Here is a 14251-nt window from a genome sequence, read left to right as displayed (position 1 = left end):
GGGGCGGCTGGGGCAGTGGATGGGAGGCAGTAGCTGGGGCTCTGCTGGGGAGGGCATGGCAGGACCCCTGCAGGCAGCCCGCCCCCTCCCACCCTCAGGACAGTGACCTGACTTGGCCCGGAGGGGCCGTCCAGGCGGGCGACGGGGGGCTTCTGTTCCCGGGGCCAGGGTGGGACGGCCTTCTCCAAGCAGCAGGAAACAGATGGGCTGACCAGGGCAGCCTAGGCCCCCCACAGAGAGGGAGTGGGGGGCTGGGAGTGAGGGCGGCCGAGTGCCCCCGTCACAGCCCCACCCAGGCCCGGCGAGGCCACCTCCGACCCAGCCACGCCCCGGGTGCCCCCGTCCGCACGGTGAGGACAGCAAGTCCAAGGCCAGGCGCAAAAGAAGCCGTGGGGAGCAGGGCTGGGTGGGTGGCTGGGGCTCCTCCCTCCCCTGGGCTCAGCAGAGAGCACAGGCCTGAGGCTTCTGTCCGCACTCTGCCCAACCCGGCCTGACCCTCCTGCCGGCCGACCAGAGCCTCAGGAAGCGGGAGAGAATCTCCGCGGGCTCAGCCAGGCTGGGGAAAGGTGACCGTCCACAGCAGGAAGGACTTGCCCCTTCCTGCCTGCCAGGTGTGGACGTGGCCCTGCTCCTGGCGTTGGCTACTGGGCAGAAGCCAGAGGATAGAGCAGCTCACGCCCCTCTCGGTGAGACACCCAGCTCCAAATCCCACCCACAGCCCTCTGGCCTTGGGCCGGGGACTCACTTTCCTCCGGCCTCAGTTTTCTTCTTTCTTCTGAGACAAGGTCTCCCTCTGTTGCTCAGGCTACGTTGCAGTGGTGTGATCTCAGCTTACCGCAGCCTGGAACTCCCGGGCTCAAATGATCCTCCTGCCTCGGCCTGCTGGGTAGCTGGGGCCACAGGCAGGCACCACTATGCCCAGCTATCGTTTTTATTTTTTGCAGAGACAGATCTCCCTGTGTTGCCCAGGCTGGTCTTGCCCTCCTGGATTCAAGCGATCCTCCCGCCTTGGTCTCCTAAAGTACTGGGATTACAGGTTCCAGCCTCCATGCCCGGCCGGGCCTCGGTTTTCTTATCTATGAAATGGGGAGACAATAATAGCCACCTCCTGAATCACTGGGAACAGTCGGCCAGGAAATCCTCACTGCTCGGAACACAGAAAACGATGAATTGCAACAATGATCTTCATCATTAATTTATTTTTCATTCACGAAAAAGCCCATGGGGTCCAACTGAGTCAGAGACACAGGACGCTGGTGTTCAGGGACAACCACAAGTCCCTGCGAGGTGCGGGTGGCGCCAGCTCCTGAACCCGGCCACCTGCGGTCACTCGCACGTTCCGGGACCTCACAAGCCCAGCCCCACTGCGTGGCGGCCCAGGGCCGAGGGTGTGGAGGTCACCGCGTCTGTGCCCATTTCGCAATTGTGGGACTGCTCCACACCTGGGGTCTCCACAGAGCCCCACACCAGTCCTAGGTGGAGAACGCCCTCCTTGCAGATGACAACCCCAAGGCCGAAAGCAGGGAAGGGCCCTGGTCACCCAGCCAGGCCGGCAGAGCTGCGGCTGGACCACACCCGGTGAGAGCCTCCCCTACCTGGACGCCAGGGTCTGACCCACAGCCTGTCCCCGCTCTCGGGCTCTCTGTGCTTGCCACGCGGCAGGATCCTCACACCTCCCCCTGCCCGACAGCCCCGCAGGCGCTGGGACCCCCAGGCCTGGGGGTGTAACGCCCTCTTCTTGAAGAGAAACTCCCAACCGCCCCTCTGTAGGTCCCAGGCTGCTGCCCCCACAGGCTCCTCCCCTGGGTCCCACGGGCCTGGGGGCAACTCCTCTCCCCGTGTGGCCTGACAGGGAGCGCTCCTTCATAGCCAAGCACCGGGTGGGCCTGGGTCCCGCGAACAAGGCCAAGCTGTCCTGCCTGGAGGACGAGGCCGGCCCAAGACCAGGAAGGCCCAGGTGCAGCTCCTCCGGTGCGGGACGCTGGGCAGCAGGTCTGGGGAGGGCACAGGTCTCAGAGGACTTGGCTGTGGGCAGCGAGGCACTGCCCAGGCTTCCTCTTTCACAGCCCCGCGGCTGTCCACGTCCTGCCCGCTCGAAGTCCAGGGCGGGACCTCTTGTCACGGACTCTTCTGAAGCTGCCCCGGAGGGGAGGGGCCGCCCGCAGGATTCCTGCCCCGTGCTGGCACCTCCGTCTGCTTCTCTGAGCCTCGTCCACTCATCTGTGAAGTGGGCGTAACTGTGGCACCTGCTCAGGCCGCCTGGAGACCAGGAGGCGAGGGGTGAGGGCCCCGCGTGGCTCCCAGGGGAGGGGCTGCCCCAGGAGGACTCATTTCATCCCTGGGGGCTGGGCCACCTGCACTTGAGTTTCCTGGTCTGCGAAGTGAGGACGCGGCTCGGGCTCACAGCAGACCAGAGACTGGGGCCCGCCGGGCACTGGGCGTGTATTGGAGGCGCTGCCCAACACCGCAGCGTCCTCCCGGCTTCCGTCCCAGCTTCCCCAAGCCCAGTGGCCCCAAGGACCCGGCCCAGCCCACGGGGAAGGCGCATTGTCTGGCGACTGGGCTGGGCCGGGGAGGGGAGGAAGTGGGTGGGGGTGGCCCCTGCTGGGAGCCCCTCTCTGGGGGGCGTGGCCTGGGCGGGGGCCAGTGTCCTGCTGTCTCGGACCCTGGGCTGAGATAAGCATCTAGGAAAGTGTGGCTCAGCAGGAAGGAGCTGAGCAGTCAGAGCCAAAGGAACTTCCAGGAATTGGAGAGGAAAGTGTGGGGAGAGGAGGCCGCGGCAGGTGCCTCTGGGTTGGTGTCCAGGCAGGCAAGCAGCTGCCCCGGTGGCCCCCCTGGACAATCCCCCCGCAGGTCAGCAGGACTCTGGGCTTGTTCCATGTGCCCCACGCCCACCCCGCTCTGTGCAAATTTCCCCTTCTTATGAGGTCGCTGGGTCCACCCCTACTCCTGTGACCTCATCGAAACGAATCACAGCTGCGACAACCCTGCTTCCAAATACGGCCACACACGGAGGCCCCAGAGGTGGGGACTCCACACGGGGGTCTGGGGACACGACTCGGCCTCTAACAGGCTCTTGGGCAGGAGGGGAGGCGGCGGAGGCGGCTTCTGTTCCCAGGATCCTCAATGCTCAGAACGGAGAGTGGCAGACAAGGGCCTGGTCTGGAAAACCGATCCCCAGCAAAGCCTCCCGTTGAGTGACGCCTTCGTGCAGGTGCAGCCGGGGCAGAAGGAGGGAGGGGAGGGCGCAGGAGGACAGAGGGATGGAGGGGAGGGGGCAGGAGGACAGAGGGAGGGAGGGGAGGGGGCAGGAGGGCAGAGGGATGGAGGGAGGGGACAGGAGGACAGAGGGAGGGAGGGGAGGGGACAGGAGGACAGAGGGAGGGAGGGGAGGGGGCAGGAAGATGGAGGGAGGGGAGGGGGCAGGAGGACAGAAGGAGGGAGGGGAGGGGGCAGGAGGACAGAGGGAGGGAGGGGAGGGGGCAGGAGGACAGAGGGAGGGAGGGGAGGGGGCAGGAAGACAGAGGGAGGGAGGGGAGGGGACAGGAGGACAGAGGGAGGGAGGGGAGGGGACAGGAGGACAGAGGGAGGGAGGGGAGGGGGCAGGAGGACAGAGGGAGGGAGGGGAGGGGGCAGGAGGACAGGGGGAGGGAGGGGAGGGGGCAGGAGGACAGGGGGAGGGAGGGGAGGGGGCAGGAGGACAGGGGGAGGGAGGGGAGGAGGCAGAAGGACAGGGGGAGGGAGGGGAGGGGGCAGGAGGATAGAAGGAGGGAGGGGAGGGGGCAGGAGGACAGGGGGAGGGAGGGGAGGGGGCAGGAAGACAGAGGGAGGGAGGGGAGGGGGCAGGAGGACAGAGGGATGGAGGGGAGGGGGCAGGAGGACAGAGGGAGGGAGGGGAGGGGACAGGAGGACAGAGGGAGGGAGGGGAGGGGGCAGGAAGACAGAGGGAGGGAGGGGAGGGGGCAGGAGGACAGAAGGAGGGAGGGGAGGGGGCAGGAGGACAGAGGGAGGGAGGGTAGGGGGCAGGAGGACAGGGGGAGGGAGGGGAGGAGGCAGGAGGACAGGGGGAGGGAGGGGAGGGGGCAGGAGGACAGGGGGAGGGAGGGGAGGGGGCAGGAAGACAGGGGGAGGGAGGGGAGGGGGCAGGAGGACAGAAGGAGGGAGGGGAGGGGGCAGGAGGACAGAGGGAGGCAGGGGAGGGGGCAGGAGGACAGAGGGACGGAGAGGAGGGGGCAGGAGGACAGAGAGAAGAAGGTGAGGGGGCAGGAGGACAGAGGGAGGGAGGGGAGGGGGCAGGAGGACAGAGGGACGGAGAGGAGGGGGCAGGAGGACAGAGGGACGGAGGGGAGGGGTCAGGAGGACAGAAGGAGGGAGGGGAGGGGACCAGAGCAAAACAGCAGGTGGTAAGCTCCTGGGTCAGACACAGCCAATTACCTGCCACAAGGGACAATCCCACGGCCACTTGGGACCCCAGCCCTCTCCCCGGGAGAGGCAGGGAGGGAAATTCACCTGCCTGCCCCTTCTCATCTCCCAGGTCCCACTGGTGACTGTGGGCCATGGGGTATCAGCTCTGCAAACCTGCAGCCAGGTCACTCACTCCTCTGAGCAAGCCCTGGAAGGCAGCGTCCCTGTGGATCCGGCTGGGTCAGAGCTGAAGCTGCTGACCCATCTGCAAAGGCTGCACCATGAACAGCCTTCACTCAGGAGGACTCCCTGAGACAGGGGGCGCAGAAGGAAGGGGCAGGATGGCCAGGCAATGCCCTGGGGGATCACACTCCTCTGCTCACAGTTCGGGGGAGCCGGGGTGGGTGCTGGATCCCGAGGCAGCAGGAAGCCCCTGCCCTCAGCTCAGAGTGAGCCTCCTCTTTGTCCCGCCTCCCATCAGCTTGAAACTGCCTCAGTTTCCCTCCTTCCTGGTCCCCATGGACCTCCTGGCTGGTCCAGGGCTTTGGCCAGCAGAGCTAGTGCGTGAAGTGTGGAGATGCTGGATGGCATTGCCCCCGGCAGGAGCCCTGCAAGCCTGCATGCATGCTGTGTAGACTGGTGAGCCGTTCATGGCACTGGCTCAAACCACCCAGAGGGGAGCGGGGGATGCCCACAGGTGGGGACACTGGGGCACCGAGAAGGGACCTACCAAGGGTCCTGCCTAAAAAGACATCAGGAGACGCCTGGCACAGACAAGGCTCATTTATCCAGGCGCCTCCCACTAAGCCCTGCTATAAATCCAGGAAATTGCATGGGCAGTGGACACAAAATTCCAAAGCATGCAAGTGGTCAGGGCCCAGGTGGGAGAGACGGCCCAGTGACAGGAAGGAGACCCAGGCCGGGCATTTCCTGACTCCCAGCCTAGCAAGAGAAGGCAGCTGGGGGGACCCATTCCCCCTCCAGGTGCAACAGGGTCCTGGAGCAGGGGGCTTGGCACAGCAAACCACGACTGGAAAGCCCCTTGGTCCCCATGGGCCTGAGACCCTCCTCCCCACCAAGAAATACGGGTGGCATCGGTAGGGGAATCCCACAGCGTGCTGGCTCGGCACAGGAAGTGGCATCGGTAGGGGATCCCACAGCGTGCTGGCTCGGCACAGGAAGTGGCCATGGAGTAGAAACTTCCTTCCCCACCTAGAGCTGCCACATGGTCTGGGAAACCCCCGGCCCCTCAGGAAGCTCCAGTGGAAATTCTGCCAGCACCAGATCAACCAAGGACACCCAGACGGCACCACCCATCCAAAGAGTGAAAATGTCAGGAACCACAGCTCATGACACCAGCCAGGACCTGGTGCCAACCTACAGGGCAGTGGCCTAGGAAAATAAAGTATATCCACAGGACTCAGAGTCTCTGAGCAGGGCCAAAATGCCCAGGATACAAGCAAAAGCTGGTCATCACAGCAAAAGCCAGGGGACACACACGTGAATGAGAAAAGACAATGAATGACACCAATACCAGGACCAGCTCGAGGCTGAGGACACGACCAGGAGGCCAGGGTTGTCACCACAGGGCACCGTGACAGAGCAATGCTCTCTCCAGAAACAAATGACGTAGAAGACCTCGGCAAAGACACAGACGTTATCAGAAAGAACCAAAGGGAATACACAGAGCTAACAATTACAAACACAGAAACAAAACTCTCCAGATGGACTCAGAAGTAAAGTGAAGAGGGCAGAGGACACAGCCAGTGATGAGGACACAGCAATAGAATGGGCCCAATAGGAGCCATAGAGAGAGAAAGGGAGGGAGGAAGGAAGGGAGGAAGAGAGGGAGAGAGAAAGTGAGGGAGGGAAGGAGGAGGGAACAGAGGGAGAAAAAATGAACAGAGCTTCAGGAACCAGTAGAACAATAACAAAAGTCTCATCGGATTTTCAGGAAGAGAACAGGACTGACTGAGGATTTGAATAAGTAATACCTGAACACTTCTCAAATGTGGTGAAAACCATAAATGCACAGAATGAGTGAAAATAAAAATACATAAAAATTTGTGGTATGAAGCAGGCTCAGCGGGAAATTTATAATACCAAATACTTAACATTAGAGAAGAGAAAACATCTCAAATCAATCATCTAAGTTTTTGCCTCAGGAAACTAGAGAAAGAAGAGCAAAATAAATGAGAAGCTGGAAGAATGAAGGAAATGATAAAGGACAGAAATTAATGAAATTGAAAACAAGAAAACAACAGAGATAATCAGTCAACATAAATTGGTTCTTTGAAAATCCGTAAAATTGATAAACCACTAGCAAGACTGACAAAAATAAAAAGAAGACACAAATCACCAATGTCAGAGATGAAACAGGGAGTATCACTACAAATCCTGTGGTCATTAAAAGGATCATAAGCAAATACTATGAATAACTTTACACTCAAGAGTTTGACAACTTAGAAGAAATGAACCAATTATTTAAAAACATAAGCCATCAAAACCCAACCAAGATGAAATCGATTATTTGAACAGTCCTAGAACCATTACAGAGGTTGAATTCATAATTTAAAAGGTCCCCAAAAAGAAATCTCTCAGACCAGACGGTTTTACTGGAGAATTCTACCAGACATTTAAAGGAGCAACACCAATTTTACACAATTCCTTCCAGAACATAGAAGAGGAAGGAACACTTTCCAACTTATTTCGTGAAACTGACTCTATCTTGACACCAAATTAGTTAAAGACAGTTTTAAAATCCTACTACAGACCAATATCTCTCATGAACATAGAGGCAAAAATCCTCCACTAAATATAAGCCAATATAATCCAACAATGTATAAAAATAATTATACACCAAGAACAAGTGAGATTCATACCAAGTATGTGAGATTGGCTGAGCATGGAAAAACCAGATGATGCAACCCATCAGGTTAACGGGCTAAAAAACAGAGAAAAATGATATAACCTTACCAATCTATGCAGAAAATATATTTGGCATAACTCAACACACATTCTTAATAAAAATTATCGGCAAATTAGAAGTAGCAGGGAACTTCCTTAACTTGCCAACAAACATCTACAAAATCCCTGCAGCTAACCGCACTTAATGTAAAAGACCAAATGCTCTTCCCTGAGATCAGGAGCAAGACAAGGATATTTATTCCTGCCACTTTCATTCAACACACTGGAAGTTCTATTCACCGCACTAAGACAAAATAAACAAAAGACATACAGATTGGAACGGAAGAAATAAAATGATCTCTGTTTATCAAGGAAATGATTGTCCACATGGATCATCCCAACAAATGTACAAAAAACAAAAAACCAATTAGTGAGTTCAATACAATCACAGGATACAAGATCAGCATTCAAAAATCAATCATGTTTCCATAGACTAACAATGAAAATGTGGAAACAAAATTTTAAAATGTATTATCATTTACAAGCACTCCAAGAATAATGAAATGCTTAGACATAAACTTGATAACGTATGTCTAGTACTTGTAGGCTGAAAATCACAAAATGCTGATGAAAGGACCAAAAAAGATTTAAACAAATGAAGAAAGATATACCATGTTCATGGATTGGAAGACTCAACATAGTTCACCCACCATGAAACCGATCAGTTGGTTTAATGAAATCTCTATCTAAATCCCAGCAAGTCTCTTTGAAAATAGAGACAAGCTTATTCTAAAAGCATAGGCCTCAGCTAAACAATCTTAGAAAAAGCATGAAGAGCTACTCTGCTGGGTATAAAAGATTACTGTCTTCACCAAGTCCATATCAGAGGCAGTTTGAACACATAGATGAATGGAACAGCAGGGAACCCAGACATAAACCCACACAAATATGCCCTGCTGGTTTCCAACAGAGGTGCAAACATAATTCCTTGGAGGACAGATGGCCTTTCAACAAATGGTGTTGGAGCAATTGGACATCCATAGGCAAAGAATGAGTATCCACCAAAACCTCACACCTTATACAAAACACAAGCAACAACAACAACAAAAACAAAACCTGTAATATTGAAACCAAAGTTTGAAAACTCGGTACCAAAGGAAAAATTTCTAAATTGCACTTCATCAAAATTAAAGACCTTTGCTTTGCAAAAGACCTCATAGAGGATGAAAAGATAAATGTGGACTAGGGGGGAAATGTTTGCAAACCATATTTCTGAATAAGAACTAGTATCTCAACTATATAAAGAATACTTAAGACCTCTCAAAACTCAACAGCACAAAAACAATCCATCAATTGGAAAATGGGCAAAAGACATGAACAGACATTTCATCAATGAGGACATCTGGATGGCGAATAAGAATATTGAAAGATGTTCAACATCATCACCATTAGGTAATTGAAACCACAGTGGGATATCACAACACACCCATCAGAATGGCCAAAGTGGAAAACGGTGACCACACCAAATGCTGGGGAGGATGTGGAGACGCTGGATCTCTCGTCCACTGCTGACTGTAGCATGTAACAGCCACTCTGAAAACAGTGTGGCAGTTTCTTCAAAAGCTAAATGTGGGCCAGGCGCGGTGGCTCACACCTGTAATCCCAGCACTTTGGGGAGACCGAGGCAGGAGGATCACTTGAGGTCAGGAGTTTGAGACCAGCCTGGCCAACATGGTAAAACCCTGTTTCTACTAAAAATACACAAATTAGCCGGATGTGGTGGTGGGCGCCTGTAGTCCCAGCCACTCGGGAGGCTGAGGCAGGAGAATGGCGGGAACCCGGGAGGCAGAGATCGCAGTGAGCCGAGATCGTGCCACTGCACTCCAGCCTGAGCTACAAAGCAAGACTCCATTTCAGAAAAAAAAAGAAAGAAAGAAAAAGCTAAACGTGAACTACCACATCACCAGCAATTGCACTCTTGGGCATTTATCCCACGAAACGGACACTTCTGTTCGCACAAAAACCTAGACGTGGAAATTTGTATCAGTTTTATTCACAATAGCCGAAAACTAGACACAACCTAGATTTCCTTCAGCAGACGAGTGGCTGAGTAAACTGGGTGCGTCCACGTCACGGGATATGGCTCCGCAAAGAAAGGGAAGAAACTAGAACTCTGATGACTCTCCAGGGAATGTTGCTGAGCCAAAACAACCCCGAAAGGTCGCACACTGTGTGATGCTCTGTGTGTAACATTCTGGAAACGACAAAACTGCGGAAATGGAGAACGGGTGAGCGGTTGCTGGCGTTTCCAAAGAGAGAGAGAGGTGGTTATTAAAAGGCAGTGGGGTTCTCGTGCTGACGCGTGTCTGTATCTTGACTGCAGCGGGGGCTGAGCCACCTGCACCTGTGATCGATTGAATGGGGCTAAACACACACGTATGTGGTACACCTGACGTGGTTTGAACGCTTGTCCTCAAAAATCTCGTGTTGAAACCCGATCCCAGTGTTGGAAGTGGGGCCTGCTGGGAGGTGTTGGATCATAAAAGCCGGTCCCCTGCGAATGGCCCAGCATCATCCCCGTGGTGACGAGTTCCTGCCCAGTTAGTTCAAGGAAGAATCTGGTTGTGTAAAAGTCTGGGACTGGACCGGCACGGTGGCTCATGCCTGTAATCCCAGGATTTTGGGAGGCCAAGGTGGGCAGATCATCTGAGGTCAGGAGTTCGAGATCAGCCTGGCCAACGTGGTGAAACCCCCTTCTCTACTAAAAACATACACAAAAAAAATTAGCTGGGCGTGGTGGTGGGCACCTGTAGTCCCAGCTACTCAGGAGGCTGAGGCAGGAGAATGGCTTGAACCCGGGAGGCAGAGGTTGCAGTGTGCTGAGATCCAGCAATTTCACTCCAGCCTGGGTGACAAGAGTGAAACTCTGTCTCAAGAAAACACAAAATGTCTGGGGCCTCCCCATTCTCTCTCTGCCTTCAACTTCCGCCATGGTTGGAGTTCCCTTAGGCCCTCACCAGAAGCAGATGCCAGCATCACCTCTCCTGTGCAGCCTGCAGAAATGTTAGCCAAATCAACCTCTTATAAATCACCCAGGATTGGGCATTCCTTTCTAGCAACACAGAATGGCCTCAGACAACACGTAAATGAGAGACTCAAACAGTGCCAAGGTTCTGGTTGTGGGGCGGCACTATGGACGTCGTGGGAGGCTGAGGGAATCAGGAGTGCCCCCTTCACCCTTTTCCTGTTCTTTCTTATGGCTGAATATGGGTCTACAATGATCCCCAAAATTGAAAAACGTATTTAAAAAATGGCCCAGAAAAGCCTAAAATCCCAGCCCACAGAAGACGGTTGTGCTCCTTCTGTGACGTGACTTCGTTTGTTTGGGGTTTTTCTTGTTTTGTTTGTTTGTTTGTTTGTTTTTCATTTTTTGAGACAAAGTCTCGCTCCGTTGCCCGGGCTGGATGGAGTGCAGTGGTGCGATCTCAGCTCACTGCAGCCTCCACCTCCCAGGTTCCAGCGATTCTCCTGCCTCAGCCTCCCGAGTAGCTGGGATTACAGGCACGCACCACCGCACCTGGTTAATTTTTGTATTTTTAGTAGAGACGGGGTTTCACCATGTTGGCCAGGCTGGTCTCAAACTCCTGACCTCAAATGATCCACCCACCTCGGTCTCCCAAGGGATTACAGGTGTGAGCCACCGCGCCCGGCCTGTGACGTGACTTTGATGTGCATCCAGGTGGGAGACAGAGTCATAAATGCTGCTGGTTTGAAAACCCACAGCCAAGTACAGGATGGGGCGTTAGAGTCGGCTGGGGCAACGGGACTGTGAGCGGCAGAGGCCAGCGCCCAGCAGGTTCGGCGGCCAGGCCGGGGGGCTCCTCGAATGCCTCCAAACAGGCCCCCTCTCTGTTGTGTCCTGCACCACTGAGGGTTTCGGCTGCAAAGGTGGACAGTGGCTCACACACGCAGGACTGCTCTCGGGATCAGAAATGATCCCAAACAGCAGCAAATCTTAATAAAGGGGAAAATCCAGAAACAAGCAGCAGAAAGAGCTCTGGGCACTGCTGTGTCCGGGCGCCGTCCCTGGCCCTTGGCCGCCTCCCTGTATCCTCCATGACCCCAGGCAAGAATACAATCCCCAGTTCACAGATAGGGAAACTGAGGCACAAGATGGGCACAGGGCTGCCCATGGTTCAGCACCTAATGGGGCTCCATCCAGAATTCTGCCCGTTTTCCTCAGTTTCCCTGGTCCTGAGCCCTGGGGAAAGTTGTGTCATTTTTCCTGTATTTCTTTTTTTTATTTTTATTTTTTTGAGACGGAGTCTCGCTCTGTCGCCCAGGCTGGAGTGCAGTGGTCAGATCTCAGCTCACTGCAAGCTCCGCCTCCCGGGTTCACGCCATTCTCCTGCCTCAGCCTCCCGAGTAGCTGGGACTACAGGCGCCCGCCACCTCGCCCAGCTAGTTTTTTATATTTTTTTAGTAGAGACGGGGTTTCACCGCGTTAGCCAGGATGGTCTCAATCTCCTGACCTCGTGTCCGCCCGTCTCGGCCTCCCAAAGTGCTGGGATTACAGGCTTGAGCCACTGCGCCCGGCCTTTCCTGTATTTCTTAACGGAGTTTCAGCCCCTGATGAAACTGTCGTGGCTGTGCTGGACCTGGACGTCCCTCCTGGCAGCTCTGAGCCGTGGATGGGGACAGATGGCTGAACTGCCAGGAACCTAGGCTGGGAGGCAGCGCCCTGCCTTCAAGGCCATCCCTGGTTTGGGGTAGAGAGACAGAAGGCTCGGCTCCCAGCAGGGCACCAGCCGGCCGTGGGAAGGCCCAGCGTGGCCACATCAGAGGGCTGCGGCCGTCTCTTGGCCTGACGCTGACCTGGGCTGGCCGTTCACTTCCAAAACACCCTCGTTGGTGTGAACGGTACGTGGGACGTTCTCTTTCCCAGAAACCAACAAGATGTGACGCAAGGTGGCAGAACGTCAAGGTTTGGCCGAGCCGCAGGGTGGGTGGAGCGGCCTCCACCATGTTCGTCCCAGGTACGCGGCGTCCTCTCACTCACCACCTGGGGGGCCTCCTGGATCCATTGCCAGCTCAGCTGCCCTGAAATGGCCTCTCCAGCCACCGCCTTCCTTTCCTGCATGTCTGGACACCCTGGGCAGGGAACTGTTGCCACACGTCCCTCGGCCTCCAGATCCGGGCCTGTCGTGGAGATGGAGATTCAGGGAGGAAGAGGCAGCCCTGGGGCTCATCCCCTCCCCGTCCACTTTCCTGCAAAGGAAGACTGGCTGGCAACAGGGAAAGGGAAGAAAAGTGGAGAGGGGTGGACTGGACCCACACAACAAGGACCGAGAAGGGGACAGAGCCGGCTCCGGCTGCTGGGAGTGGAGGGACAGGGCCTCGTATAGCACAACGCCCCGTGCGGAGGACGAGGAGGTCGGCGAGGAGCATCACCAGCCTCTGCTCTTCACGGGAGAAGTGAGGGCAGCTCACGAGGCTGCTGCTGGCATTTGGGCTGTGAGCTCTGACCAGGCCCCATCCTGAGACTGGACAATGGGGATGCAGGAATCCCTGGTAACCCACGCGCCTCAGCGCACAGTCCGGGGAACACCAGGCGCTCCTCAGCGTCCGGCTGCAGCTGCAGGGAACTGCAGCAGTCCAGTCGATCGAGAGGCCATCGCCAGGGCTGACCCCATCCTGCCCCGTCCACCTTGCAGGCAGATTCCCCGCCTCCCTGTGAGGTGCTCCCCACCACCCACTCCAGCCTGCTCGCAGGCAGGGAGCCAGCAGGGAGCCAGACACGGAGAGGCCCCGCTCTTCCATCCCCGGCCTGGCTTCTCCAATCCTGGCCTCTGGCTTCAGGACGGGGACGCTGCCTCCACATCACCCAGAAGATGAGGGCTGTGTCCGCCCGGGGAGCTGGGATCAGCTGCTGGGTCTAGAGATCTGAGAGGGAACGGAAATGGCCGCTTCCAAAACGCACCACGAGTGGGAAGCCTCCAGGCCTCTGGCATTGCCCTCATCTGCGCACCCTGTTTTCAAAGTAATCACCCAGAGAGCAACACTGCAGCTGCCGCCCAGGCGAGGGTCCACTCTGGATTTTTTTTTTTTTTTTTTTGAGATGAAGTCTGGCTCTGCCAGCCAGGCTGGAGTGCCGTGGCGCAATCTCAGCTCACTGCAACCTCCACCTCCCAGGTTCCCGCCATTCTCCTGCCTCAGCCTCCCGAGTAGCTGGGACTATAGGTGCCGCCACCTCACCCGGCTAATTTTTTGTATTTTTAGTAGAGACGGGGTTTCACCGTGTTAACCAGGATGGTCTCGATCTCCTGGCCCCATTATCCACCCGTCTCGGCCTCCCAAAGTGCTGGGATGACAGGCGTGAGCCACCGCGCCCGGCCCACTCTGGATTTTGAGTCGGAATGGGAGCCAGAGCAGCAGCTGCTCTTTCTATCCCCTACCCTGGGGATGTTTGTCACGCGGCAGTAGCGACTGGAGTAACCCTGACTGGGGCTCCCTGCAGGTCAAGTTCTCTGCCTGGGGCTGGGGCCTGTGCTCCTCTCTGACGGGCTGACTCCTCAGCTGGTGAGTCTCAGACCGTTCCCCTCCAGGAGGCCCTGCAACCCTGCCTTAACCTCCAGCCACGCACCAGCCCCTTCTTCATTCTCTAACAGATGCTCACTGGACGCCTGCTACACGGGACCCCCGTCGGTGAGAGGACCCTGTGGCCGAGATAGACAGGTCCCTGCATCCTGAAGGAGCCAGGTCCAGGAGTGCATTGCCTGAAATCAAAGCGTGCAGTTAGCGAGGAGGACCCAGGGTTAAAGCGTAAACCCAACTCCTCCCCGAGGCCCACCAGACTCTGCGAGACCCCAAGCCCGCCCCTGTCAGCCTCTCTGACCCCAACCTCTCAGCCCCGTAAAGAGCTGACCCCGCCCTCTGCCCC

This window comes from Chlorocebus sabaeus, chromosome 28 (genome assembly GCF_047675955.1).
Source record: "Chlorocebus sabaeus isolate Y175 chromosome 28, mChlSab1.0.hap1, whole genome shotgun sequence".
Lineage (NCBI taxonomy): Eukaryota > Metazoa > Chordata > Mammalia > Primates > Cercopithecidae > Chlorocebus > Chlorocebus sabaeus.
The sequence above is the reverse complement of the archived record's forward strand: the minus strand, read 5'-3'. Positions refer to the sequence as shown.